Raw genomic sequence first — 9,362 nt, 5'->3', positions numbered from 1 at the left:
AATGAGATTTTTGTATCCACAGACTTTCAGTAAAGAATTGCGGTAAGCAATCCTAATTTGGGGTGCTTATCCAACCTGTAATTAATCCCTGAACCTTTTGAGGTTTTCTGAGTTCTAAAGGCTGAGAAACCTAGAAAGGGCAGAGAACTCTTAGAGACAAAAAACAAAGAGAAGGATCATAGGAAAAGCTACAGAGGCCAGAAAGATCACACAGGTGGTGGAAGGGAGCAGAGGACGGCACCTAAAGGGTTACCAACATAGAAGAGAGGGATAACAGAGGAACAGGAGTGGCTTGGAGACAGCCAGGGAGACCAGAGCAATCAGAAGAGATGTAGAGGGCAGGGAGAGCACTAAGAAAACAAAGCTGAGTGGAGAGATTACAGAGGAGCAGGGGGTGAAATTGCAGACAGAGCAATCAGCACAGTGCAGGAGGGGCGAGAAATATGCTCTTCAGAAGAGCTAGACTCTAAACTCTGAAAAGTATGTTTGTGAGATCTTTCATTTTGATTGTGATAGTTTGAGACCTAGGAGAGATTTTCCTCTCCTTTCCTTTCTTCTCCCCTCCTCTTGTTTCATATCCTCTAACAGAAGAGGTAAGAGAGAAGAGAATGGAAGTGATTTGATTATTTATCTCCATATTTTGCAGTTTGATTAAGAATATGTCATGCTAAATAAATGTGAGACCTAAAAGACGAAGCTGACATGAAATAGAATATAAGCTATCTTTCTTCTGAAAATTCTCCATCCTTCTTCCTTCCAAAAATTCAGTGTGAAGAAACTGCTATATTTGATGAGAAAGAGAAAAACAAAACAAAATGCTAGTAATAATATAGCATTTGTGTGTTTAAGTATTAAAAAGTAGTGGACAGAATACTGGACAGAATCCCTTTATTACATGATGAAAGAATTGCTTGAGTGAATCTTCCCACAGTGATACAGTGTGTTGCAGACCACTTATACATGTCACAGTGCTTGGAATCAAAGAGCTTTAGCAGATCTCCTTGGAGTTTATATCTCTTCCCAATTCAACACCATCTTTTACAGATGAAGAAATAGACATCCAGAGAAATTGGCATACTGTCCTAAGGTCATACACTGCTAAATACTAAGATTTAAAAGTTTACCTGTACAAAACAAAATTCTGACAAGATGTGTAACTTTCCCCGTGTTCTCAGATTCAGAATCATAATTTATCTGCAGACTTTGTTGAGGTAAACTGTCATATGTAATTGAAATTAAAAGCAGAAAAGCAGCTATTTTAGCCCAGCCCTTGAAATAACCCCTTGGCCTTGCTTCTGTCTGGTTTCGTTGTTACATGTTGATAAGAACCACCTCTCTTTCTTTTCCCCAGTTAACTCTACCATGTATGCCCTAACCCAGTACTTCAGGGTTTGTTTTGTTTTGTTGTGTTGTGTTACTGTAAAAGTATGATGTTTACTGAAGAGTAGGGTTAGAAGGGGAGGTCAAGTCTGAGAGTGGATGAATAAGCCTTATGTATCACCAGTATAAAAACAGGTCACTAGGATTATAGCAGGGAAAGGCAGTTATCTTCATATTTGAAATGCAGTATTGAATTTTTATCCTTTTGAAAAGTTCCTTTTCTATGACCTGCCTCACTATTGAGGAAGAAACCAAGCATTCACAGTCCTCACTCTTTCTAACTTCTTAGACTTGCTGGGTAAGAACATGCTACTCTCAAACTGCATCACCACTTTTCATTTCAGATCTTGGTTCTGTGTTAATACAATAAAAACTTTTAAAATGACGTCTCATTTCCAACAGCAAAGGGATTCAAATAGGTCCTCAAACTCCAGCATCACTCATTCTACCATCAAAGGAAAGTCTCCTCTGCCCATTTCAAGAATCTTCATGATGCTATTTATTTATTTTGATAACAATTTTTATTAAGTTGTTTAATAATAATCACATGATAGTCATCCTTTGGAGTGAAAAGATTAAAAAATTAGAAGATACTTTATTTTTTCAAATTTTTACTGAGAGGCAAGATGGACCTTTTTGAAATCTTGTCCTTATTTACATGGATATGTGCATCTCTTTCTTCTTCAAATTGTAAGATTTTTAAGGTTATAAAGTTTGGTTTCTCCTCCTTGTGAAACTCCCACAGCCCAGAACACAGTAATTGTCAATTTTTGATGAATAGGCCTCCTTCCACCCTCCCCAGGGTGTCTGACTTGGATCAGCAGTTGAGATGGGCAATCTGGCTTGACTTTCTTTAGCCCCCATTTCCATTGTTTTCCCTTCCTCATCTTGTAGTTTTCCAAACTTATCCTATTGACTATTTTCTTTGATTTTTGCCATGTGTGGTTCTTTGCCCCTTCACTCTGAGAGAATAATGCCTACATTACTTTGCAAACTTGCAGCAAGGTCTGAAGGAAAGGCCGCACACAGCGGAATGGAGGTACAGAAAGCTTTACTGGGGGAAATTATCTTTATGGAGCTTTCTCTTGCCATGTGAAAGGAGAGAACATAGGCAATGTACTTGGGAAACAAGGTATAAATAGCTTATTCATAAATTTGAGTCGGGAATATGTTAGCAATTCTACATATTTAATAACAATTACAAATAATTCTTTCAGAAGCCAATTATCAGTGGTAATCATAGAAAACAACAGGTGACAGAAACGCAATTTTGTTTCCTTGCTCAGTGGATCAGCGATGCAACTAGAGGCGAGCACATGCAAGTGTGCATGATGCACAACCATACGCACACTCAGTTATCCTCGCAGACCTGGCAAATGTTGTTGGGCAGGAGCGTAGATTGGCGCCTAGATTGCCTACATCAGAATCTGGCTCTCTTATTTTGCAGCTGCAAGATCTCTTTTCCCCCTTGCCCCCTTTTGGTAAGATGAGGGGGATGGAAATAAGAACATTGGGTGTTATAATGATTAAATAATTTATCACCTAGGAAGTCCTTAGAAAAGTGTTTGGTACATAGAGAGCACTATGAGGTTGTTAGCTGAAATTATTCTATCAAAACATCTAATGAAAGATGAGAAGTATAGCCAACCTTTCTGAGTTTTGTTTTCCAGGGCATTTAACATCAGGTTATTTGTGAATATGTAGACAGTAGGTGTTGTCTCACTTCCGTTGACCTTTCCTGGTCCAGATCTCAGATGTGGCTGAAAGAGAAGGGTGAGGAGCAGCAAAGAGTAGACTGATTCAGTAAGTGAAGGTTGTACAGGGTGAAATCAAACTATATAACCTGCCATTGCTAAGCAGTCAAGAACACAGATGCTAGAGACACTCCTGAGTCCTTATCCCAGCTCTGCCCATGGCCAGCTGTGTGGGCCTCACCTTCGGAACTGGGAGGCTGCATCGTCGTGACGTGGCACGGAGCACCCAGCGGGGATGGTATAGGGCATGCCGTGGGGATGGTTGTTAGTATCCCTTCAGTCTGGGTGACTGTACATGGTTCTCTTTTGTTTCAACTCTCCCGCTTTGCTTTAACAAGTTGGAATAAACAGCAGATTTTTATTACTTTTTGCAAGTATTTTAGCACACAAAGACTGTCATTCGAGCATTTGTTATAATGATAACAGAGCAAGACGGAGCCCCGCTTGAGCATGGTCTGTTCTCAAGAAACAGCCTGTCTGTTTCTTCTCTGCCTCATCTCCCTTATATATTTCAGCTGTTATTTGGAAATGGAAATGTTTCCAAATTTTCTTCTTCCCTAGTTGTCGATCTTCTGGGTGAACATAAAGTCTTAACCCCTCAAGCTTCATCACCATACTTTCTCTACCTTATCCATTCAAATGGATTTAGCATGCATTATCAGTATTTAGATCTTGACTTTCTTTTCACTTCTTTCTCCTTCAAAGCAATCTGTCTAGCTGAAAACCTCTTGTTAGAAGAGATTATATGCCCGTTTTTGGTTTTGTAATCTGTTTGAGGGAGAAGTGGCTGCGTACTTGAGGCTTTAAAATGATGTCTCAACAGGAAACAGCTTCTCGGTTGAAAACCTGATTTCTCACAGAGCTGCTTTGTCTTTATAGCAAAATTTTCTGATTTGATCACATAGCCACCAGGTCATTTCGTTTTATTTCAATTCAACAACACAAATATCACTAATCTGGTTTACCCACATTCATTTGTGCGTTCTCTGTCAACAATGATTTTATCAGCCGTAAAAATCTAATTGAAATGGCAGTGTTGTATGTAGTCATTCAATAATTATAAAATAAACAGACTGAAATTTCAGATACGTTTAAACAGAAGCCATCAAAGTAACATAAATAGGAGAAAAGGTAATTAAAGCGCTTTCTCTTTTCAGTTTTCAACATTACAGGTTTATTTAAATGCAGCTGTAGCAGGAGACCTGAGGAGGATTGATTGGCCAAATGTGTTCCCTGATGCTCTCCTGAAATGTGTCCCACTAAAAATGCAGTGTGGAGATTTTAAAAGCATGTTAATCATGGCACCTGAGAAGCATGCTTTACTTTCTCCTCTGAGAACTTCTGTGGCAATGGGCACACCTAACAGTTAATAATGGATGACAAAGATGCTGCCCTTTGTCATCTAAACAGCAAATTGTCAGGGGCTTGGACAGATAGAGCAGTCTGGTCACTGACTATAAAATTGTGACACTAAGTGAAATAAGCCAGAGAAAGACAAATGCCACATGATTTCATTCATATGTGGGATTTAATGAACAAACTGAACTAACAAGCAAAACAGAGACAGACTCATAGATGGACAACAGATGACAGCTAGCTGGGAGGGAGGTTAGGGGGTGGAGGGATTGAGCAAAAGGAAAAAGGACTCAGGGACATGGACAACGGTGTGGTGATTGCTGTGGGGAGGGAGGTATAAGGGGACCAAATGGTAATGGGAAAAAAGACAATAAAGATTAAATTTAAAAAAAATAGTGATGTCAGAGATTTCTTAGTGCAGGCTGCAAACCTCCACTTGGATTTTTCACCTGCTGGAGGAAAAAAAATCTGCCTAACAGAGTCTGTAATGCACGAATACAAGCAGTTTAGCAATAAGATAGTCAAACTTTAGAAAGAGAGGTAACAAAGCCCTAAGAATAAGCCCTGGTCATGAATGTATATATAGTCCTGGAGCTGGTTGGCATAGCAACTATTTCTGAGAACCCTGGTGCTGCTTAAGTAAACAGCTGAAGCACAGAGCGTGCCTCAGCTAAGCTGGGTCCATCTGTGGTATCAGCATGTGAGAATCAGAACAGGGATATTTTCTCCAGCGAATCAATGATATTTTGGTATTTCTATTGTTCTTAGCACTTCATGGCAAGCCTCTGGTTCTCTCTTTTTCCACATGGCCATTTTGTTGGACAGTCTCAATGTCGATGAATTGTTCTCAGTTGAAGTTGGGATGACCAAAAAGGGGTTAAGCTTGGTATCTTTCTCCTGTTATTTGTAGCAACATCCAAGGAAAACAAATGGATGATTCGATAACAACGTGTTATGGTGATCCAAGAGAAATGACAGTGGCTGAAGTTTTTACTTCAAAGTCCAGCACATCAGGTGATTGCAAGCATTTTGGAATCAGACAAACCTAGCTATAGTTTCTGGTTCCACTATGAAAAGTAGTGTAAGTTTGGGCATATTACTGATATACTAAGCAGTTAGTGATTCTTTCTGCAACTGGTTCCTCAGATGTAAAATGAGGACAGTGATGAACACCTCATAGATATTTGAGGATAGAATAAGATATTGCATTAAACCCTAAGTGCAGGGCACATGAAAAGGCCCTGCTAACAGACCTTGTGGGGTTCTTACCCACTGGTGTATTAGAACTTTTCCATAAGATTTAGCCATAAATCCTGATTCGTCTAAGCCAAAAGATGTGGTCAAATTTCCCTCACCAGTGGCTGGTTTACAGTGGATGTGTGACATAGTGTTGATGACTGATACAGGAGGGGAGTTGTTGCAAAGAGCTTATTTGTAACAGACGTACTTGGGGCAAGGCAGCAGGAGGCTCTCTGGAGTTTGGAGGATACCCAGCAGATAAGAAAATGCTGTATGAGAGCTTTCACTGACTTGTAAGTGGACACCCTTAGATGTTTGAGATTTAGGAGTAGCGGTTGGGTATTTCTTTTTGGAACTGGACTATTCAAACCATTGCTTCAAAACTTCTTCAAACAACACACTACATACAGTGCTTTGGGGAAAAATACGCACTTGAGTAATTCACCAGTATTCTTGTTTTTGTGGAGAATGTAAGTCAGGTCTTTTCCTTTCTTGCGGTGGGGGCGGGGGGTATGCTCTACCATCTAACTCTTACGAGGGAAGAGTGAAAGAAGCCATAGTGAGGCCAATTTGAGTTTCTTTACTGATATCAGGAGAACTGTGCTTCCTGAGAAGAATGAACTGAGAACCACTGGGAAGTTCTGAATGTCTGGGAAAGAATTCTAAATGTTTTATACTCAGACTCCCATTCCTTGGTCCCCCTCATAAATCTTTGCCTTGAGAGTAGTCCTTCTAAGTCCAGAATGATTTATTTTTATCTTGCTTTACCCCTGATAAATGTAAAGTTTTGCGTTTCTAAGAATTTGAAGTGTTTCCATGAATCATGTCTTTTGCTGATTATTATAAGTTAAGATTTTTTTACTCTATAAAACTCAGGACTCTACAAAGAAGGACGAGATAACAAAGGATGGAACCTCGAGTCTGTCTGTGAGCTGTAAGTTCCTCTCCTTGTGAGTTTTGCTGAATAATCTGCCACTAATATGATGCATGATATTGTCTTGGCAGTTTATTATTCTGAGGCAATAGAACATAACACATTGGAAAGAGCTATCTGATCTATTATATCAAGACTCCACAATTTATAGCTCTGTCTATTTGGTAGTAAAAGGACACTCCCAGAGAGCTCGGCTTGCATGCGTACGTAGTGATAAGAATATGGTCATTTAAAAATAGTTTGACACCATTATATTTGTATGATACTTGTGATTAAGGTAACATTCTTTGTTTAAATCTTATATTTTATATAGACATACAAATTATGTATACTTGTTTAGATGTGTATTATTATATTTAATCTCCACAATAATCTTGGGAGGTAAGTTATGTGAATTCCCCATGCACAGATGAAGAACCTGAGGTACTGAGGAAATCACATAACTTACCTCAAATGACAAGGCAAATGAATTGCTGAGGAACTCATTCCGGGTCTATGGATTCTTAATGGTATTGCTTAACTTTCTTTTTCACAGCTCCCTCTGTGAGTATCTGAGATTTGCCATAGGGCCAACGCTATTTATCAATAAGCGCTTGTGATGAAATTTTTTGGGAGAGGCTGTCTTCACCCAGTTTTACGGCCATGGCTAAAGGCTGATCAGTTCTTTCTCAGAACAACTGGTCAAGTCCACAACTCAACCACTCACCCTATGGAGCTTCCACACTCCAGGGCTACTATGCACCCACCCTAACCACCCCTTGGCCAGATACCAGGTAACTAGGGCCGTCCCTGAGAAACAGGAATTGCTCAAATCAACCACTCTATGGAAAGCCTAAAACCCTAGCTAAGTCTACCCTACTTGTCATACTTAAGGTGCCTCCTCCACCTCTAGCTGGCTCCCCCTCTTTGTTGTCCAAGCCTGTGTGTGGCCCTATCTCAATCAGAGTTGAAGGGATAGGGGAAAGCCCCTTCCGCTAGCCTAAGAATGCCCCGTAGGAGAGTCTAACTTCCGCATCTGCTTCTGTAACCTGCTTCTGCCACGTAGCCAAAGAGACACAGCACCTCAGACATCCCCAAATAAGGAAATAGACATAACTTCTGCATTCCGCTTCTGTAACTCGCTTTGTCACATAGACAGGAAGAGCCTGCAGGCTATATAAACCCTATGAACCCTTTGTTCAGGGCTCAGAATTTGGAGGTTACTCTCCTCCAGGCCCATGCATGTAATAAAGATCGTGCTCCTGAACCCTCGGTGTATGGTCACTTCATTTTCTGTAACAGAAGTAGCAGAGTTTGCTTTTTATCTCTCCATGTTTCATTGTGTTGTGTCTCACCCTCCAAAGACTCTTTAAATTCCATACAAATATCACTTTGGAGTTTAAATTTGTCTCTAACCTTTTTAGTTGAACTGTGGTATACTGGAAACACTTTGGATAGGTGGCTGGGCTTCTACAACAGGCTTCACTTGTCCTTATTTAGTTAAGCAGGTTTATTTAACCTCTCTGAATCTCAGCTTTGTTGCCTGTAGAATGGGCAATAAGCCCCAACGCAGTGGTTCTCAGAAAGGATGTCAATTCTATCATTTTGTGGTGTGGACTGGGTTGCCAAAGTATAAGGGCATCTGAGGAGTGTTCAGTTGGAAGGAGTGCCTACAGACTCTTTCAGTATGGTTTATCCACATTTAAGTCATGATAACATGATAAAAGATACAAAGAAATTCTTTTGTCAAAATGATAAAGTGGCACACAAAACTGTGTTGTGGCTAATGAAACAATAATGGCCAACATCTATCTGGGCTGGTTGGTAGCTCGTCACAACAACACCAGAAACTTGCTTGTTATAGGGTTCTAAAAGTCTCCTTCGCAGAATGTAACCATGAATTCTGAGACCATTTGTTAACGTTTCTTTGAAAGTGTTTTTTCACTCTCTTTCTTTATTTTATTTTATTTTTTTTCTAGCCAGGAACTCCAGAAGCTGCTGAAGCTGCAGATTTTGGTGTCATTGACCTGCCTTCCTTCTTTATTTGGAGGTTGATGAATCCTTGGGGAGAAGTGTCTGCAAACCTGATGGAGAGTCAGAAAATAGAGCTTCTGTGAACAGCAGTCTTTGGACACCTGATTTTTCTGAAAGATAGGCTCTTGATCAGGCAAGCAGGAGCTTAATGATTTATGCCTTTATGCTCAGCTTCAGATAAAGTTAGACTAAATCCTAAAGCATATATAGGAGGAAAAGCTATTACAGCACTTTGCTTGTCACAGATAAATTCTAAAAAGAATAAAAAAGAGACATATTATTAAATAGCTTGCATTTGAAATGGTTTCCAAATTTCAGCAACCTGGGAATAATGAAAAATAGAAGAGAGGGTCTCAAAACACTTTGTGGGCATCATTCTCTTCTACCAAGCTTTCTTTTTATTTAACATCAAGCCCAGAGTTTTATTCTGCATTTGTGTTTTAAAACCAGAATGAATGAAAAATAGCATTGCTAAGGTTTGGAAATCACATAGGATTATTTTAACCTCTCATTGCCTCTTTGCCAAAAACAAATGATTGTATTTTAATAACCCAAATAAGAAATGATTCAAGATCCCTCCTTGGGATTAGAAATAAAATTAAGAGACTAAGTTAAATATCAGATCATTCTAGAGTACCTGAGAGGTTCTGCTAATTTTGTAATTGGTTAGTCGCTTCATTTAGATT

General features: G+C 39.6%; 1 long non-coding RNA gene across 1 annotated transcript; it reads left to right on the top strand.

Moving 5' to 3' along the window:
- The first annotated feature begins 359 nt into the window (after positions 1-359).
- On the top strand, positions 360-8,940 carry LOC119000898 (uncharacterized). The gene is made up of 4 exons (XR_005069436.1): positions 360-480; positions 3,051-3,183; positions 6,606-6,663; positions 8,622-8,940. It is a non-coding gene; the product is annotated as an uncharacterized LOC119000898 (long non-coding RNA).
- The last annotated feature ends 422 nt before the right edge of the window (positions 8,941-9,362 follow it).

The sequence above is a fragment of the Sturnira hondurensis genome, unplaced genomic scaffold (genome assembly GCF_014824575.4).
Source record: "Sturnira hondurensis isolate 20B ecotype Veracruz unplaced genomic scaffold, ASM1482457v3 Scaffold0016433, whole genome shotgun sequence".
NCBI lineage: Eukaryota > Metazoa > Chordata > Mammalia > Chiroptera > Phyllostomidae > Sturnira > Sturnira hondurensis.
This window is presented reverse-complemented; position numbering and strand designations above follow the sequence as displayed.